The sequence below is a fragment of the Anabrus simplex genome, chromosome 3, assembly GCF_040414725.1.
Source record: "Anabrus simplex isolate iqAnaSimp1 chromosome 3, ASM4041472v1, whole genome shotgun sequence".
Lineage (NCBI taxonomy): Eukaryota > Metazoa > Arthropoda > Insecta > Orthoptera > Tettigoniidae > Anabrus > Anabrus simplex.
The window spans coordinates 13,393,826-13,415,707 of NC_090267.1; positions in this window are offsets into that span (position 1 = coordinate 13,393,826).

A 21,882-nucleotide genomic window follows, 5' to 3' on the forward strand; every position below is an offset into this window, starting at 1 on the left:
CAGCCACATTTCGGAAACATAGATACAGAATGTAAGGACACTTGCTCAGGGGAAATAGAAGCTATATATAGTATATATTCCACTTCCAGAATCACATGGTTATTGGTTTAGAGGTATTCATACAACATGAGAATGTGACAAATAGATCCTACCTTTGTGTCGAATATAACAATTAAGGGGGGGGGGGTGGAGGTTTGAACCAACAACCTTATGATTCAATGAATATGGAAATGGATGTGATGGTATGTTTTCTAATTTTATTGAAAATTTTAATACATTGTGATCAACAGATTTTATTATATTTAACTTCTTCTGAAGCAGTGTTCATGGTTCATTTTTTCCTAAATAATAGGTTGAAATCTGGCAATAAGCGGACTAAAAATGTGGGCGGGAATGTGTTAAGCTTAGCTCAGGGTCAAGTTGTTGGGACTGATGTCCCATTAATTAAGGTGCGAATGTTCCCCTCTTCATAATGATGTTTTGTTGGACTGTGTCGGATAATCTTGGTGGATAGGAAAACTTAAAAGGGTCCACCTATTCAATACAAAAATGTTATAGTTTATTTATAACATATATTTGCACTTGGAACTAGTTTCGACGCTGTTTGGCGTCATCATCAGCCAAAATGTGGGAAATAGGTTAGCATGTAGGCATTTATATTACACAAGGCGTTACATTAAACAATACACATCTTACAAGGAGATAAAAACAGGAACGAATATAGAAACAAATGAATCGTTGAGAAAGCAAAAGTTATACATATTAAAAATAACCTTAACCACACATCTTGCAGTGCGAAAATATTCATCTTGAATGATTCCTGAATACAAAACACACGCGCATACATTTCTGAAGAGCCAGTAGCAGGCAGGAAAAAGTAAAGTGAAACCTTAAGACTTCTTCTGAGAAGAGTTCATCATTTTTTTCTATGTTCCGACTAACTAATGAAGTCTCCCTTGAGTTCCTGATAAACATACACAACAGGAAATTCTCTTTCACTCTCAACAATAGCTATAAAGACCAACGGTAAATTTCATTTTAAATATTGTGCAGAGACGTGAAAGCATGATCTTGAACATGATATAACTTCTTCATTTAACCCAATTTTTTACACAAGGTGTTACATTAAACAATACACATCTTACGAGGAGATAAAAACAGGGACGAATGTAGAAACAAATGCATCGTTGAGAAAGCAAAAGTTATATATATTAAAAATAAGCTTAACCACACATCTTGCAGTGCGAAAATATTTGCCTTAAATGATTCCTGAATACAGAACGCACGCGCACACACTTCTGAAGAGCCAGCAGGCAGGAAAAAGTCAGGTGAAACCTTAAGAGTTCATCATTTTTTCTATGTTCCAACTAACTAATGAAGTCTCCCTTGAGTTCCTGATAAACATACACAACAGGAAATTCTCCTTCACTCTCAACAATAGCTATAAAAGACCAACGGTAAATTGTATTTTAAATACTGTGCAGAGATGTGAAAGCATGATTCTTGAACATGATATAACTTCTTCATTTAACCACCTTTGAAAGTCTCTCTCTATATTACATAGCTTCATTAACACCACCATTCTGTAGATGCACAAAATAATCTTGTAATCTTCACAGGTCCGGTATTCAGCTCGACAAGAATATAAGATTGGTATTAAGGAATACGTTTTCTGAGAGTTTGGAGGTTGACTGTGCCAGTATTTGTGGTCTATTGTTGCAGCGTTACGTGTAGGGTGGGGGCAGGTTTCTATGATGTTTATTGCGGGACATGAGGCGGTAAAGCTATGGCGCGAGATGAAGAGGAACAGAGCGTGTTGGATAGTTTAGGTCTGGGGAGCGGGCATTGTTGGATTAGGAGGGGAGAGGGAAGGAGTGGTAGGGGAGGAGGAGTGGAAGGAGGGGAAGTATGGAGGGTGATGTGGTGAAAGTGTGTGGCGTGACAAAGTATTATGCATAATCTGAAAGACAGATCTGTTTTTCGGGATATTCATGTTTTTTGAAAAATTCAATGAGAAAGTCAAATAGGATCTTTGGTTTCTCTGAGATATCATTTAAGTTTAGGTTGGGATTGAAATATTGGTCTAAATGAATATAGAGGTTTTCAGTGACGTCTAGGAAAGAACCTTTGTTTAGAATATCTAATACCTCAAGATCTTGATTTATTTCAGTAAAGTTGTGCTTAAATTCTTTTATATGTAGGCCGACCGCGGAAAAACGGTTGTGTTTTATGGCATTGACATGTTCTGCATATCTGATTTTAAAGCTGCGTCCTGTTTGCCCTAGGTAAGAACTTTTGCAGTCTTGGCAAGAAAACCTATATACACCTGATTTAGAAAAAGGACTACTTTTATTTATTGATGAAGAGTTGTGTAGGATCTCTGTGCTTCTATTGTTAGTACGAAAGGCTATTTTAACGTTGTGTTTTTTAAGAACATTAGTGACGTTGTAAATTTCTTTATTGAAGGTAAATGTGGAAAACGTGGCAGTGCTAGTATTGTCTTTTATAAGGGTGGTTTTTGGGCGGTGTCTGAATTTATTGATTATTCTTTCAATAAAGGATTCATTATATCCATTGAATTTTGCTACAGAGCGAATGGTGTTCAATTCTTTATTTAAGTTTTTTCTTGACATCGGAATTTTGAAAGCTCGGTCTACTAAGCTATTATACATAGCCGTTTTGTGTGTTTGGGGGTGTATTGAGTCATTTCTTATAGTAGTGGCCGTTTGAGTGGGCTTTCTATAGATACTATATGTGAACGAAGAGGGGTGCCTATTGATTGTTAGGTCTAGGAAGTTGAAGGAGTTGTTTATCTCTGATTCTAAGGTAAATTTAATGTCATGATCAATGTTATTAAGGTTTTCGAGGGTGGATGGCGCGTCTATGGAGCGTTCATCTAGGATTATAAATGTGTCATCTACCTACCTAGCCCATTTCCATGTTGTTTTCGATATTAGAAAATTTATGTTTATTACCTCCTATAAGTTGTCTTATGGATGAAAAATGGTTGTTGTTTTCATCGATGGATTTAGTGTTGTGCAAGATAGTGGCATTATTGCGTGAGGTTTTATAGGATATTCTTAAATTGCATGTTACTTATGTCGTCGATACTGGCATTGTATGAAAATCATAGCGGGCCGCAAGTATTCAGAGTCCAAATGTAACATGCTGCCCTATGCTGTATGTTTTGCCACAACTGATCACTAAGAGTTTATATGATGCAGTATTACCCAAATTCTTGCTCACTGTGGACTAACAAACAATACTGAGACCAAAGAAAACGCAGGTACAGTTCCTGAAACACTCGTAAAATACAATTGTACCAGACTTCAATAGAGCACCACTGATCACTTCTGCACTGATTCACTCATTGTGCTAGTGCAGTAGTATTTTCTACCAGCTGATAACAGCATATTGCCCAGTTTTGCACTGGGAAGGCTGCTACTACCTGAATAGTTGAGATCTTTATTTCAAAATGCATACGAGCTGCAAGATGGATGTCGAAGAAGCGGGTGCATCAAATACGTGAACAATTCTTTTTCTCCAATTTGGACCCAAAAATATTGGGATGCGTAAATTATGCAAGGGTGATAATTATACAAGAAAATGTGGTAACTACTGCAAATATGGCCCCATTCAACCATTAACTTGCCTCGTATTATATGCAAGCCGCAGATGCTTGTTCTTATCATATGCAAGACAAAGTAGATAGTAACACCAGATGTCAGTCAATTAACTATTTACAAGTTTACTGGAATCAGTAAGTGATCCCTTGAATATTATGAATGAAATTGTTGGCAACTGAATATTATAACAGAAGGATGATTTTAAAAACAAGGTGGAGTTCATTAATTGTTAAAATTATTTCTATTTTGGACTAAAACCCTACATGAAAAACTCAAACTCCCTATTAATACAACAGTGAAGGCTGTACCTTGGTTTACTGAACGACGGCTTATCAGCCAGAAAATTTCCAGATTACAAGCTGATACCTGGTCAGTGTGGTTAATCCTCATGGTCATTATTCTTGATTTTCAATACTAGGTCTGGCACCTTACTGTCAAGATAGTTAAATCGTTAGGCTGAGTGGAAATTGAACTAACTCTTGGATCAAAAAATATCTCAATTGACACAAATATAAATAGAAACTCCGGGGTAGAGACACGATACCCCTAGTCTGCAGTGTATCTGGCTGGCTGCTAGTCAATTTCAACATTCTATTTCACTGTAGTTCCAGCAGACGGCAGTGTAAAGCGAATCTCTCTGCACTGTAAAGCACACGCTATTGTACAACATGCAGAATTCAACCTTCTACAATCCAGGTTTGAACCTGTAATGTTGAGATCCTGAGGATGACACTAACCCTGCTCACCAAAGTGAGCTGGAGAACAGAAAAACAAGTTCCATACTGTTTAGGGTCAGAGGTATACAACAGAAACTGTACTTACTTGTTCTCTTCTTTGAGACACGGAACCAGTTGATTAACTGTTTCTTCTTCTTTGATTAGTTCATCCTTTACATCTGCTGAAGGCTATACGTGAGAAACATACAAAGTAAATTAATATAAGTAAGAATAACAAGAATAAAAGCATACAGGGTCTTTAAAAAGTGTCCCATACTCCTACAGGATACAGTAATTTTTCTGAGGTTATATGCAGCATCCTACCTGAAAATATTCTTCAAACCCTCTAATCTTGGCATTCCTGATTTGCTACACTCCTCCCACATATCTTTGCCCATTCAATCTCTCTCTTCACTTCTGTTTACCTCCCTCTCTCTCCATCTTGCTATAAGGTCCACGAGCTTCATCATGTTTCCGTCATGTTAATGTGAGAAACTGAGGGGCACTTTCTGTTACATTTCTTTTCTAATGGAGTTCAGGAATGCCGAGTATGGCAGTAAGTGCTAGTATTGTGAAGCTAGTGTTCTAGCCTGGACTGGTCTTAATCATGATCTGTAAGTGGCAGTGAACTTACTTTCTGAAACTATGACCTTTATAGAACCATAAAGATTGTAAGTTTTGCTGAGACACTTTTCCAGAGACTTGGAGCATGTTTAGTGTTCAGAAATTCTTTCCTCCCCTCTCTCTTTCCTTATTCTCTTATTTAATCCTATTGTTTTTTGAAAAAACTTTCCTTTGGACAAGCCAATGAGGTTACGAAGGTTAATTTGTAAGGTACCCTCAGATCCACATACATCCAGAAATGTAAACATAACGGCTACTGGTTCAAGGAATGTATTGTTCTTCATAGCATATCAACATAACATGTGATTTTTACTGTAAACATAGTTCATAAATATTTCAACTTGATGCTTTCAATACTGAGGCGCGGATTCTGCCAGATTACAACCACAAATAGTTGTCTCATACCTGGCACATAAGGCCTTCTTTGCTAGTAATGAAATATGTTCATATCTCACTGAGTTGTAAGGATCTACTTGCAAATCACCAAGTATTAATGGATTAGTTATTCTCTTATAAAGTTTGTTCATCATAACATCTATGAATGTAATACCTTATGAGGCTATTTTATGTTAAGTTACGATGGTTCCCAATCAAGGTAGCACTGTTAGCGGAAAGAGAGAGTGATCCACAATAGGTTGACTTTCTTAATTGTATTGAAGCAAAAAATTTGAACCTGGAATATAGTCAGCATTTTTGCCAACCCTGGAATGATTTCTTATTTCTTGTGAGCTCGTGCAATATCCTCTGGAAGGATTTGGTATTTAATGGCATTCCGAAAATACACACAAGTATTCAACTTCGACAGACTCTGTATTTTTATCACAGTGTCCACAGAAATGTTCTCTCAAGTTTCTCAGACTTCCCCGACCTACTAAGGAAACTGAGTGACACGTTAATTTATCAAACAGCATGTTTTACAAGGAATAAAAATGGTAACTCCAGCCTCTGCCATCCCTATAGCTGACCAAATTCTCTACTCACTTCCCTTTTTACAATTATGTATGGAAAAAATAATTACACTGATGGCAATTTCCATATAAAAAAATACTGTAATGGTAATATGAAACATATCTTATTAAGTTTGTTCCTTGGAAATTATAACAGAGTAATTCAAATATGAAAATAAAATTATTTTACCACAGCAACCTAATACTATTTCATGTGGATTTCAAGCACTCTTGTGATCAAAAGCAATTAACTTGTGTCTGTAATGTGGGTGAATATAATGAATTTCAATTAGACTAGGTCTATAATGAAAACAGTTTTCAAATTTGAAGGCAACTCAGTCAGAAATGATAGGAATGGAAAATAAAAATTTGCACTTATTGAAACGATTACTGTTATACCAATATATTTGGTCTGTTATTGGACATTATAAATTTTCCAGCTAACTCATTCCTGGTTGTCAGCATTTTGCCACAGTGTGCCAAGTTGGGCTTGTCAGTTGTTAAATGGCAGATCCACCAAGATGCATGGCTAGTGCATACCATGGAGGCCACTGTGTAAGGTTTTTGGAGCTACTAGCTGTGCCAATGCACTATGGGAGTTTTTGTCTCATTTTCAAAAACTGCCTGCCTGGCTATCAGATGATAAAGATGTTGATTCTCATAGGGAACATGAAATATATGAAAATGAGACTGTCATTGCCAGAGGCTCCAAATAGCCTACACAGTGGCCTCCACGGTATGCACTAACCATGCGTCTTGGTGGGTGTGCCGTTTACCAACTGGTGGGCCCAACTTGGCATGCTGGGACAAAATGCTGGCAACCAGCAATGAGTTAGCTGGAAAATCTATAATGTCCAGTAATGGACTAAATATATTGGTATTTTAAATTTACTCATTTGGAACAAATATTTTTTATCTTCTCTATGGGAATCTACATCTTTATCATAATTACTGTTTGCATTTTTTTAGAAGTACTTTCTGCCGGTCCCGTGATGTAGGGGTAGCATGCCTGCCTCTTACCCGGAGGCCCCGGGTTTGATTCCCAGCCAGGTCAGGGATTTTTATCTGGATCTGAGCGCTGGTTTGAGGTCCACTCACCCTACATGATTAGAATTGAGGAGCTATCTCACGGTGCAATAGCGGCCCCGGTCTCGAAAGCCAAGAATAACGTCCGAGAGGATTTGTCACGCTGACCGCACAACACCTCATAATCTGCAGGCCTTCGGGCTGAGCATCAGTCGCTTGGAAGACCAAGGACCTTAAGGGGCTGTGGTGCCATTGGGGGGGGGGTAGAAGTAGAAGTACTTTCTTCCTTACAATTTCAGCATCCTGACTTTTCTTTCAATTTTTAACTTTTCTATTTTTCCTTCAAATCTTTCAACTGTAATTCAATTACCTTTTCTACAGTTTCCTCTTCTGATTGCTTTACTTTTTTCTTTTCCAGGTTTGACAGATACATTCTTCTTGAGGCTCAAACTGAGGTCAGCATTCTTCTATTGATAGTAAAGTTTCTCGAGCCACCAATGTGTTTCATACTATCAAAAATTATTCTCTGGGACACGAGTGATTCTTATAGAATATTTTAGACTAGTAAATGTTTACTGACTGAAATGCCTGTCTCAACAAATGCACTACCATGGGACAAAATGAAACAGTTTCATTACAGACCAGAGATCCACATATTTCTCATGTTCTCCTAAAAGATTGTAGTAAAATTCATACAATCCCAAGTCACCTGTTCTCTTCGAAATGAAGTCATTAACCTGTTTGTTGACTCCTGCATTGTTCTGAGCTCTTTTATCACATACTCTTGTATGTCTGTGCAAGTTTTCAAAAACGATATCAATCCCTTTCATTGCCAAACTGGAACTGAGGAATATCATATCAGGGTCTAGGGCAGTGAGACCCGTTGCTAAATTGTTTATAGAGGACATTGCTCCCCTAGTTTTACTAACACAGTGCTCAAGAGACATTTGACCTCATTCTTGGAAAGTAACATTTACCTTTGTGTAAGCTCTTGGCAGTCCACTTTTTCTACTGAAAGCAGAATGGCACAATCCCGTAAGTCTAAATTTGTTAACTTTTGGAAAGTACTTGCTTCAGCTATCTTTTTAGACTTAACAAATCTCATCATTACATTTTCCATAGTTCTACGAGCAACGTAAAATGGTAGTGTTCTGACATTTTTTTTTTTGTTATTTGCTTTACGTCGCACCAACACAGATAGGTCTTATGGCGACGATGGGATAGGAAAGGGCTAGGAGTGAGAAGGAAGCAGCCATGGCCTTAATTAAGGTACAGCCCTGGCATTTGCCTCGTGTGAAAATGGGAAACCATCGAAAACCATCTTCAGGTCTGCCGACAGTGGGGTTCGAACCCACTATCTCTTGAATACTGGACAAAATTAAGCGACTGCAGCTATCGAGCTCAGTAAGGCTCTGTCAGGTTTCGTTCTGACTTTGAAATCTTCTGAGCAAAGGTTCAACAACCGACTAAATACATCTAAAAGCACTTAATTTTGCCTTAAGTAGTGCATTCTTCACAGCTTCTCTAACGTATTGAAGGCGTTTGTTGTTTTGTTCAATGTACTCTTTCACGAAATTTGTCAATGTGATCATATATTTTAAGAGCTTGATCAACACAGCATCCATTTTCCAACGATCTTGTTGCAGTGAACTTGTAAGGAAATGTGGTGTTTATTGTTATGTCTGTATATTTAGCAGATCGAGAAGAGCTACCTAGACAGATTGTATACAGACCTGAAAAAATGGAAAAGAAGTCAGCCACTTTTGGAGATTCCACCTTTGATGGCTCCATTCACTGTATGCAAACTACATATGCCTACATCAAGAAGAGATTTGCTCTCGGGGTTTAGCACTTGCAAATGATTTTCAAGGTTTTTAATAAAACTTAGGTTAACATTCAGCCCATATTTCATAAAGATAAGTAGTGCCCTTGTATAAACCTGTCTAATAAATGATCTGCAGCTGCTCTGCCCAAAAATACACTATTCCAATACTTTGTTGCAACTTTTTGTAGATTGACATCCCAAAACCTTACATACAAGCCCTTTTGTACTCATTGGACAAGTCCGTTTAATGATTCATCAAACTAAACATGGTCAGAGCACTGTTTTAAGTCATCTTGCAAACTTTCTTTAAAATCCACGATTTATAACATAGGAAGCCTTAATTTTGCCCACACAGCAATTTTACTGTCTGGGAACATTGTTTTGAATGCTGTGGAGGTTTCATCACAAGAGGTTCTTGACTCCAGTAACAACCTGAAAAGCCTATACGATTATGAAAGGAAGACCAGAATAAAGTCAACAACATTTGTTTAAAAATCAAAATTAAATATCGGCATACCAAAGAAGCCCAGCTAAATCAGAAATTATATGACTACCATCTTCAAATTTCTAGTCCACAATGAGATATACTGAGAAATAATATATAACTGTCGATGTACTAAATTCTTAGGACCAAGCTGGATATCTTGGAGAGAAAACTTATTACCCTTATAAATGAAGGTAATAATAAAAGACAGTGAAACAAGAAGGGACATTATCATCTCCAACAACCGAAGAATCTTAATAACACGAATGAAATAATGAAAAGGGTAGCAGAAAGAGAGCAGGTCATTGCCAAGTTGAGGCAGGAAAACATCTGATGGTCATCGATAGCGACATGCTACAACATGCGGGAGCCCACCACACAACTTCTTGATGTGTTGTCTGATGAAAGAGAACACAATGAAATACCTGCAGATGTGCTTCTCAAAAGTTGGAGTTTTTATGTTTGCTATATATGCAACACCATTCCTGATGACGTACTTTACAAATCATACATTTAAAATGTGCTGAATCATTCGGGATAACCTCGTATGTACACAAACTAACAGAATAGTATGTGATATGATTTCACTTAAAATATTAGAATTAATTTATTTAATTAAGGTTAAAAACTAATCACTACAAATTGAGCAGAAATGATACTTACAAATGATGTTCCCGCTCCTCCAAGCCAGACTGGTTCCTCCTTGATCTCTACATTCTGGTCCATTTCCAATGCAACTGATATATTTGTATGAACTGGAGAAGTAAATTATTTCCACTCACTTTCTACTGAAACAAGTAACAGGAAATACATAATAATGGTTATATTTAATAGACTTATGGAGTAAACAAGCAAGCAGGCAGACCTGTAGCCTTGAAGGATAGACAATTTATTTATTACACCTGCACAATCTCACGTCTTACATCGAATCCACCTCAAAGGGTCATGGCTTTTACAAGGGTCGATTCATAAGTCATTCTCACGAACAGGAGACAACGCAGATAATCTAAGATATTCACTTGGAAATATAGGGCATGTACTTATGCATAGTGCCTGAAGACAAATTCTGACTTCAGGAGATTCTCGTACGAAAGTGACAAAACACAGGCCATTGGTAAACATTGTTTTATTATGGTTTAGACAGCAAATACACAAGACTACATACAAAGGACAGGTCTCTACTGGTTACAGACCTTCGAAATAATCATCCAAGGTTTCCAGTGTACATTGCCAGAGGTGGGGCAGGCGCTGAATACCATTCGCTGCATGTGTATCACTAACGTGTGACACCTCCCTCCGAAATGCTGTTACGATGTCCTCTTTGTTAGCAAACCGTTGTCCACGTAATGGCTTCTTGACTTTGGGGATCAGATCATAGTCACATGTGTTCATGTCACGTGAATAAGAAACACGGGCAACTTGGTAAGAAATCATTGTAAATGCCACATTATCAGTTGATCCAGCAGATGTGTACTCTGTTTTGATACAGATCTTCATCTCACCATATCCTGTCCTACCGTCCAGATCTGTAGACTGGTTTGATATGATCTCCATATCACTATATTCCGTGTTTACCTCCAGATCTGTAGAATGGTTCGATACAGATCTCCATGATATACTAACAATTTGTTGGTTATTTTGATCCACCTTTTCAATACAAATTACAGTTTGTGTTGCTAAGTTGTAATGTTACAACACTAATTTACCGGGACATGTTTCGCTTTTATTCACAAGCATCATCAGCCTATACAATTGTCTCAAGGTTTGTCATATTTGGATTCTTGTTACAAATTTCATTACATTGAGCGTAAATCTAATTTCAGTGATAACATTATTTAAAACACAAGAATAATATACACATTAAAATTATGACAATATGATTTGCAATGTTAAAATGGAGTAACTCTTAATTCTAAAACACATTGACGTCCAAAACACAGTTTTTACAATTTGAAAATTTGGCTAAAAATTGTTTGCAATGTTAAAATAAAATTGATTCAACTATAATTTGGCATTAAAATTTGAGTCATAAATATAAATATTGGATGTTAATATATAGGAGCCATAGTTTCTGAAGTGTGTTGGTTTCTAGAATACAGTAACATTTCAGTATTGAGAATTTTAGTTAAGAATTGTGCTCTCTAAATAATGTTATTTTAAAAGACTGTAATTTTGCATTATGCGTGATTAGTCATGATGATAATCTAGAATTGAAGTCCTGGGTTCGTTGGAAAATGGCTTCTAGATTTGATGAGGCTTGCTGCTGCAGTTTGGCAATTTGATCAGAGGAAGTATTGACATATTTAATTCTTGTTTGTAGCGACCAGACTCTCCGTTGGAAGTTGATTGTTTTGATGTAAGTTATGGTTAAAAGGGGCTTCAATCCAAATTTTGAGTATCTGATTATATTTCTTTCGATTTATAGAATGGAAGAAGCATCTGGAACAAATGGAAATGAACTTAAGTAATATTGTGTGTGTGTTGTGCTTGTAATGTGAGTGTTGATGTTGCATTATCACTTACCCCTTTGTCTGCTGCTACAGAATCTTGTGGACCTTATTGCGTTACTGTGACTATTGTCTGTTGTGGCTCTACACCTTGTGTTGTACGTATGAAAGAGCTGTTGTGAAGGGCGGGTAGGGGGTTGAGGGGAAGAGATGTTGGGCAGGGCGTTTGCTATTGACGTGCTATGTGGTAGGGAATTCTTATCTGTTGTCGAGGTGGGGGTAGAGGACGATCCTGCAGGCGGGGCGTTAAGCTTTGGCGTGTTATGTGGAGGGGGACTTTTTTTGCGTTGCTGAAATGGTTTCAGTTGCGAGTGTATTTAGATTGAATATTTTAAAGAATTTGCTTTCATCTGTATTGAGATTTCGTAATAATGTTGGCAACTGCTCTATTAACGGTTTTTTTATTTCGACCGCGTCATTCAAGTTTTTTCCTTTATTAAAGTATTGATCCAAATAAATATATATGTTTTCGAACTCTGTCATTAGCTTCACACGCCAATAACAATAAGAAATGACTCACTCCATCCCAAATCCCACAAACAAGCAACCTTTTTCAGTATGGTCTACAGAGCCTAAAAACACCCTTATCACCCGCGAATTTTACAAAAGAAATAAATTTTATAAAAGAACTAGCACTAGTCAATGGATATAAAGCAGACATAGTAAATAGAATCATCAACAAAGTAAAGCTCAAAATAGCCACAAACCTCACACCGGAAAAGACTAAAAAATCCAAATACGCAACCTTCACTTACACCAGTTCAAAGATTCACCAAATAGCAAACCCACTCAAAAAACGGGATATGCAAATAGCCTTTAAAACATATAACACTAACAAAAACTTATTTTTAACCATAACACAGTAAATGCCTACAATAACAAATTTCAAGGCTCCGGAATATACAGACTAACATGCGCACAGTGTAAATCTTCATATGTTGGCCAAAGTGGACGCAGTTTCCTAACCAGATACATGGAACACTATAACGCCTTAAAACACAATAAATACTCTGAAATGAGTAATCATATGAAAGAAACCGGCCATCATTACACCTCAATAGACAAAGACCTTACAATAATCAAAAGAATCGAAAAGGGGAAGCTAATGACAGAATTCGAAAACATATATATTTATTTGGATCAATACTTTAATAAAGGAAAAAACTTGAATGACGCGGTCGAAATAAAAAGTCTGTTAATAGAGCAGTTGCCAACATTATTACGAAATCTCAAATCAGATAAAAGCAAATTCTTTAAAATATTCAATCTAAATACACTCACAACTGAAACCATTTCGGCAACGCAAAAAAGTCCCCCTCCACATAACACGCCAAAGCTTAACGCCTCGCCTGCAGGATCGTTCTCTACCCCCACCTCGACAACAGATAAGAATTCCCTACCACATAGCACGTCAATAGCAAACGCCCTGCCCAACATCTCTTCCCCTCAAACCCTACCCGCCCTTCACAACAGCTCTTTCATACGTACAACACAAGGTGTAGAGCCACAACAGACAATAGTCACAGTAACGCAATAAGGTCCACAAGGTTCTGTAGCAGCAGACAAAGGGGTAAGTGATAATGCAACATTAACACTCACATTACAAGCACAACACACACACAATATTACTTAAGTTCATTTCCATTTGTTCCAGATGCTTCTTCCATTCTATAAATCAAAAGAAACATAATCAGATACTCAAAATTTGGATTGAAGCCCCTTTTAACCATAACTTACATCAAAACAATCAACTTCCAATGGAGAGTCTGGTCGCTACAAACAAGAATTAAATATGTCAATACTTCCTCTGATCAAATTGCCAAACTGCAGCAGCAAGCCTCATCAAATCTAGAAGCCATTTTCCAACGAACCCAAGACTTCAATTCTAGATTATCATCATGACTAATCACGCATAATGCAAAATTACAGTCTTTTAAAATAACATTATTTAGAGAGCACAATTCTTAATTAAAATTCTCAATACTGAAATGTTACTGTATTCTAGAAACCAACGCACTTCAGAAACTATGGCTCCTATATATTAATATCCAATATTTATATTTATGACTCAAATTTTAATGCCAAATTATAGTTGAATCAATTTTATTTTAACATTGCAAACAATTTTTAGCCAAATTTTCAAATTGTAAAAGCTGTGTTTTGGACGTCAATGTGTTTTAGAATTAAGAGTTACTCCATTTTAACATTGCAAATCATATTGTCATAATTTTAATGTGTATATTATTCTTGTGTTTTAAATAATGTTATCACTGAAATTAGATTTACATTCAATGTAATGAAATTTGTAACAAGAATCCAAAAATGACAAACCTTGAGGCAATTATATAGGCTGATGGTGCTTGTGAATAAAAGCGAAACATGTCCCGGTAAATTAGTGTTGTAATATTACAACTTAGCAACACAAACTGTAATTTGTATTGAAAAGGTGGATCAAAATAACCAACAAATTGTTAGTATATCATAGCATAGTTCAATATGGGTCTAATAATGAGATTAGTTACATGTAATAAACAGATCTCCATGTCACAGTATTCTTAGCTAAACCCCTCATTTCTACATACCAATTGTATCCTCAATCTACTATAACATGAACCAATGCTCTACCAAATACCTATTCCATAGAGCTGTCCCTGAAATCTGCAGAAAAAAATTCAGTCAATCTCCTAAGGTCAACTCAGACCTAACCTTCCTCCTATTGTCCAACTTATTAGTGACCTGAACTATCCATCTGAATTTCAACATATTTTGGTAACAACAATTTTCAAATGTGTCTATTCTCTTTCTTTGTCTGCTGTAATCCTTGTCTCTCTTTCAGATGGTGAATACTCCACACTAATGTGATCAAAAAGTCATCATCATTTGACTAGTTTATGCACTGAGCACTGGTTATCAAGTATTACTACAGTAAAACACTTCAAGAATGGGTACCAGCTCCTAGCAAGTGTTATTCATAAACGATGTCCAAACACAGTTTGTGTGTGTGTCTAACTGAATAAAAGGGCCCCTTGATGTCATCCCTTATGGTACTCATACTCAACATCAAAAGAGAAGTTATGAAGATATATCATAGATCACAGAAACAAAGGAAGAGAACACGGAGTACACAAGGTTGTAATCCCACTGGTAAAAAGCACAAAGAAGCATCATTTGGTGGTAAAGAACGCCAAATGAACAACCCATGAAGAATGGGTCTTACTGAACAAATGGTCTGAAAAGAGATATGATTTCTAACAAAATGGATAAACGTGGTCCACAGAAAGAACAGAAATTAAGTTTTGAATTTGCTAGAGGTTGGAACGACTGTGAGAAATGAACAGTAGAGGTATTGTGCACGAATTACACATGCACCAGAGAATCTGCAAAAGAACAGGTGTGTGGTGCTGAATCAGTTCAAAGAACACTTTAATAAGTTGCTCAATGATCAATGGAATAGTATATTTACTTATGACAAGTGCCTTAATATATTTTGTGAATAATGTGGATAAATATGAAACAAAACAGAACCCTAGCTACTGTTAGTGGCATGCTAGAACTGTGGTGGTCACCTACCATACATTCGTTGTGCGAAGAGAAGAAAAGACTTCCTTCCTATGGCAAAACTGACACTGAATGAGAAAGTGAAAGTTATTGAAGCGTGTGAAAAGGAAAAGTTGTCTGTGCCTGAAATTATGTCGCGTTCCAGAGGTGGAAAAACTCAAGTTTATGAGAATCTAAAACATAATGATGACATTACTAAGCAGTGGATGGAGGGAAAGACTTGGTTTTATACAGTGGTTTCAGATAATCTTAACCATGGACAGGTAATGATCGGAGTCTATGTTAGTTCCTCGTAAAACTTTCACGTTCATAATGTCGCAGTGGTGCTTCTTGTCAATTGCTATGTGGTCAATTTGGAACTCCCCCATCATGCTGTTTGGGCTGCACCACGTCATGGCCTTCCTAGGTAGGCGTTTAAAAGCCGTAGACTTCAAGAGTAATCCATACTTGGTGCACAGACTGATTAGCCATTCCCCAATCTTGTTGGTTCTCTTATGGACGGGGTATCTTCCTACAATCTTCCGGTATTTCTGTTCTCTCCCAATCTGAGCGTTGAAATCTCCCAGCAGTATTGTCGTATGATGATGTGGGATGTGGTCTAGGGTTTCCTCAAGGGTGTCCCAATACTTATCTGTAGTCTCTGGGTTTTTCTTTTTAGAGTCATTGGTAGGAGCATGGAAGTTAACCAATGATTATCCCCTATTACTAGACCTGAAGGATATTACTGAAGTTCTATCATTGGGCAAAGAGAAGCCAAGTATGCTAGCAACTAGTTTGTGGTGTACTGCAAACCCTCTCCCCAGGAAGGGTACATTCATCATGGCTCTCTTACGAGGCTTTCCCTTATATATTCTATAGTAGCTGATATACCCATGCTTCGCTACGGAATTCTAGTGTACACATTGTGAGCAAGATTGTATTAAATTGCATAATTAGCTCTTAACGCTACCCTAAAACGTGACGGGGAAGTCACCAAACATCTTTTCTCATATGAAGACTGAGTTAGGGAATTTTGACTGTAATGGTAGACCTGCTTGCATACCATCAGTCACAATCAGGTTGGAGAGTTTTCATTATAATGGTAGACACTCACTCTCCACCTGCCTTTTTACATCCTCAGAAAGAGGGTCTTAGTGGTTTTACGAAGTGAAATAAATATACATTACAATGAAGTCAGTAGGAATAGCACAATTAAAAGCAATGCTTTCATATGAAATACTCGATCAAATGAAACACCACATAGTTTCTCACTTTTAACGAACAGGACTACACTGCCGATCTAACAGTCCAAAGTTCCAGAGCTGGAATGACCAAGCCGCTGACAGCTGTGATTCGTGAACACTCTTCGTCTTTTTTCGGCGGGGAGAGGTTCGAAAAGTGCAAACTCCTAGGGCAAAAACTATGCCTTTTTACTAATTTGTTTCCTAGGAGTACCCAATGAGTTCGAAAATATCAATTCACTACACTGGCGGCGGAAAAATCGATCTGACTTGGAGGCAAATTTTTCCTCCAAGCCAGAGGAGAAACCTCATCTTCACTGATAATTTGGAATAAAATGAATATAGAAATTAATAAAAGTGAAGAGGAAGAAGCTTTTCTTAAGAAAAGGCTCTTTTCAGGGTTGAATTTTGAGTTATTTAGTGAATTGTGGTTCTATAATTTGGAATAGGCCTAAATTGTATTTCTAGACCAGCCCCTACTACTACTACTACTACTACTACTACTACTAAGTCAGCCTCTACCTTAAGTATGCACACTGCTCATTCAAAACAGAGCATCAGAATAGGGATCAAATAACTGGAATACTATGAAGAACCAGTGTGTATCAGAAAATGTATGAACTAGAGGATTGGAATGCTAAAGAAGAAAGTTTTCTAACTCCCCAGCTATTTCCTGCCAATAAACAGTCAGGCTATTATACTCGGTACGCAGCAGTAATCCCATCTATTGGAGTTGAGAGGCAGCATAAGAGACAAATAACATGACAACAAACAATGGTCAATGTAATGTTATTGTTGATCAATGTTATACGCTTTCGATATTGTAGGCCTGCACATTCAGTTTTCTTCCAACTCTGAAATAGTAGATACAGTAAAACTGAATAAGACACAAAAGATCAGAAATTATATTCTCTGTAACTTTTGTTATGTAGTACTTTTCGATACGACCAAATAGCTGTAGTTGCTTAAGTGAGGCCAGTATCCAGTATTCGGGAGATAGTGGGTTCGAACCCCACTGTCGGCAGCCCTGAAAATGGTTTTCCGTGGTTTCCCATTTTCACACCAGGCAAATGCTGGGGCTGTACCTTAATTAAGGCCATGGCCGCTTCCTTCCCACTCCTAGCCCTTCCATGTCCCATCGTCGCCATAAGGCCTATCTGTGTCGGTGCGACGTAAAGCAACTAGCAAAAAAAAAATTTTTAATTAAATTTTAGGCGCTTTCCCCTAAACTACAATTTCTTATTGTTTATATCTAAGACTGTAGTTTCTTATTCCCCGACTCTATATACCATTTTTCATTAAAATCTGTTCACACATTTTCTCGTGGCTCGGCATCGATATGGTCTTAGCAACAAAAATACAAATTCATGAATACATGTTATCATAGCCGGTATGGTAAAAATGTATGAGACGAAAATGGTCGGCAATTTAATTCTATATAACTTTGGTTATGCAGTATTTAACGATATGACCACTAATAATATAAATATTTTAGAGTACAATTTTTTGCCTTCCCCTAAACTACAATTTCATTCAGCGTGAATAAAATTATTTGTAGCCTAGATTGTAGTGACTCATTCTTCGACTTTGTATACCAGTTTTCAATGAGATAGGACCACTAATAAGGTAAATATTTAAGAATTAAATTTTAGGCCTTCCCCTAAACTAGCATTTGACACAGCAAGAGTAATATTATTTATGGATTAGATTGTAGCGACTTATTCCCCGACACTGCATACCAATTTTCAATAAATTCTCGTAAGCCGTTTTCTAGTGATGCGTGTACATACAGACAGACAGACAGAAATTACGGAAAAGAAAAAAGTGCATTTCCTTGTTACTGTGGACATGACCAATACAGATATACCATTATTTTCAAATTCTGAGCAATGTACAGACAAAACTCTTATTTTATATATATAGATACCTGTGACTCCATGGCATCTTCATCTGGGAATCTAGTCTCTTGTAAGGCTGCAATGCTAATGTTCTTGTCTTTCAGGATTTCAACAGTGTGTTTAAGTTTCCCGGTCTTGATCAGGGAGTTAATATTGATTGTAGCTAGGTATGTGATATTCCTTTTTCTATTAGTTCTGACTGGGTCACATGAAGGCATAGGTCCACCAGAATCCGACGACCTATATGCCCCTGGGGATCTGTCATCATCGTTTTTGTACTTCGTGTTTGATACAGTCTATCACACAAGTGTGTATAGTTGGTCACCCGAAAGTGACGAGTTGTTGACTATCAAGGTTGTAACCCTTGAAGCCCGCAGCACTGACCGGTTCACTGACCCACTCTCCCTCTTGTAGGTTACGTGCTGAGGATGGAGTGAAAGAGGCTAGTTGGATTCTCTTGCAGATACCCGGCAACGACACATTTCACTCCCATTTGCCCGGAGCCACAAGGACTCCTCCCAGGTTAATTCCTGGGACCTGTGTAACATTTAATTATTTATTTATTTATTTATTTATTTGCACTGAACTGATGAATCCTAGGAAATCAAAACCAGTATTAACACATACTGAACATGAAATCTGCCTTTAAACACACTTAAAATGGTTGACATGGGTTATGTCATAAAACATGTTACAATTTAAGGAAGTCCTAGGATCCAGGACACAGATAATTGGAGTGCATTTGTACAATGTTGAGCAGAGCTTTAAAATATATAAAAACTTGAAGTTGAGGGATTATATAAAGTTCTTATGTTGTTGCTGTGGATATAAAAACGTGTGCTTAAAATGTTCATATATTTGTAGTTGAATCATTGATGGAAAATAAAAAGATGTGTGCAAGAATTGAAGACCTTGTTAAAGTGCCGATTTTAAGGAAATCTGCAATTAAGGAGTTTGCCACAGAGTTGGGAGAAGGTCCTTCGTTGTTAAGTAACAGCTGCTGTATTTGAAAATGTCACAGTTGATGATGATGTTGAAGGTAAAAGAAGTTACGACGACAGTACGGCCTTGGTTGTATGGCACAGTAGTCGCAAACATGGAGGTCGGGAAAGAGAAGAAGTGAGAGATAATGTGTGTATTCGGGCTTTAATTATTGGAGAGTGATTTGACAGTACTTACTCCCTTATCACTTGTTCTTGTTATCCTGCTGCTAGGAAAGCACGAGGTGCACTGTTCTCCCATGTCTGTGTGGAGCTTATTTCTGACTTTAGGAGACGGTGGTGACTGGTTTTGGATTGGCTGTGGTGCAGAGGGGGTGCGAGGGAGTGGAGAAGTGATTCGTTGATGTGCTGCTCTCCCTAGATACATTTGAGAATAAGGGGCAGGATTACCTTGTGAAGTATGGTTTTTTTCCCATAGATTCTTTAGATTGTGATTAAAATTGATTCACTAATCCAACGATAAATAAAACATTTCTGTGATACAGAGCAGAGGTCCCTTTTCATAATTTCATTGATTTGTAAGTCCTTGTCTATCTCAGAAAAATTGTGATTACATTCATCACCTGTGACCTAGATCCTAGGATATTCTTTAAATTTTAATGTGCTTGTATGACATATAACTCGCGTCAAAAATTATAAGTGTGTTTAAAGGCAGATTTCACGTGTGTTAAAACACATTTGATTTAATTAATTGCTTTGAACTAATGATAATTCCAAGGGAATCGAATCCGGTAATCATTTAATAAATGTTACATATTATATAAAGTGTTGAATGGCCGAACATCCCTCAAACATCAACACGGATATGAAAGTTATAAATTATGATAGTAAAGCCAACCAGGCAAATAAAAAAGCTCACAAATATTTAAATCTAAGGAAGACGATAACGATATTGCCTTTTAGAAAGAAAGCCTTTTCAATAATCTCACACATACATTTCTAACAGCTTGTAACAAAAAACCTTAGGTCCACAGTCAAAACACGTAACATCCATAATAATACCAATAAAATAAGGCTGATGGAAGAAATGTAGTTCCTATATAGGAAAAAGGCCTTTTTTAAATACTCAGCTCTATGAGTCACAGACGCAGCACATACTCTTCCATCAATTTATTGGGATGATTTCTCAGCCACACACTTTAACAATAGAAAACATTACTACCAAGAAACTGGACATTCTCAAAAAAGCGCATGCCAGTCATAATCTCACCACTTTGCCTAAGTTCAATGAGAGAGATTCCACCTTGCGTCAACACAAACAAAGAAGAGCTCGATGAACCACCTGAACATATTATTAACACCTTTTTGATTTAATTAATTGCTCTGAACTAATGATGATTCCAAGGTAATCAAATCTGGTCTTATATCTAAGACAATGTTCAACAAAACTGAAATAGAAATATTGAACAGAGGTCCCAAATTTAATTGGGGTCTGCACTCCAGATACAAAGAATTAAATACCATAGTTACCAAAATGAAACAGCATATCAATAAGCTCCACAAACAACAGCAGGAAAAAATTAGTTATGAAGCCAAAAAAAGATTATCTAAACTAATTAACAACCAGAAAAATAAACCAAACAATAACTCTACTCCACACCAACAAATTAAAAGAGCAAATAAAAACTAACAATCTCGTAGTAGCACATGCAGACAAAGGAAATACCACTGTTACATAGACAGGGAAGACTGTCAGCAAAACCACAAAATGTTATTCAAGAATAAAATTACAGAACAATCAAAAAAAGATCCCACCCAAAGAATACAGAAAAATCTGAAACTTTTACTTAAGAACACTTTATTTATACTCAGCGAACAAGATTCCAGCAAATTAATAAGTATGAATCCCAGGCATCCAACAGCAAGAGCGCTCCCTAAAATCCATAAAGGAAACACCCCCATAAATACAATAATTTTAGACCCAGTCCTACCTATAAATTTAACACAATTCATCCAAAATTTTCTCAAAAAGAACTATCTCATTCTAGCAAGAAGTATTATTAAAAACATATTACAATTTTGTAACACTAAGAAACCTCCCAAGTCAATCATACCATTCATTAGCATCCTTCGACATCAAGATTATATATTCCAGTACTTCTTAAGATGAGACCATTTCTATTAAACAGAGTAACTTGGAACAGCATAGTCAACTAAGTAGACTTGAAAAGAGGAATTTATTAGCCTGGTTAAATTTACATTCAATAGTAAGTATTTTGTTTTTAACGGGATAATATATCAACAGAACAGCCTTCCAATGGGATCTCCAGTGTTGGTCATTATGGCAGATATTAATTTAGACTATCAAGAGCATACACACATCAGCAAAATGGAGCACATTTTTTTCTGGACAAGATTTGTCGATGACACCTTCACAATTCTAGATGAAAGACAGCCTAACCATACTAGATGACTTAAACAATTGAATCCCAATTACAGTTCACATTGGA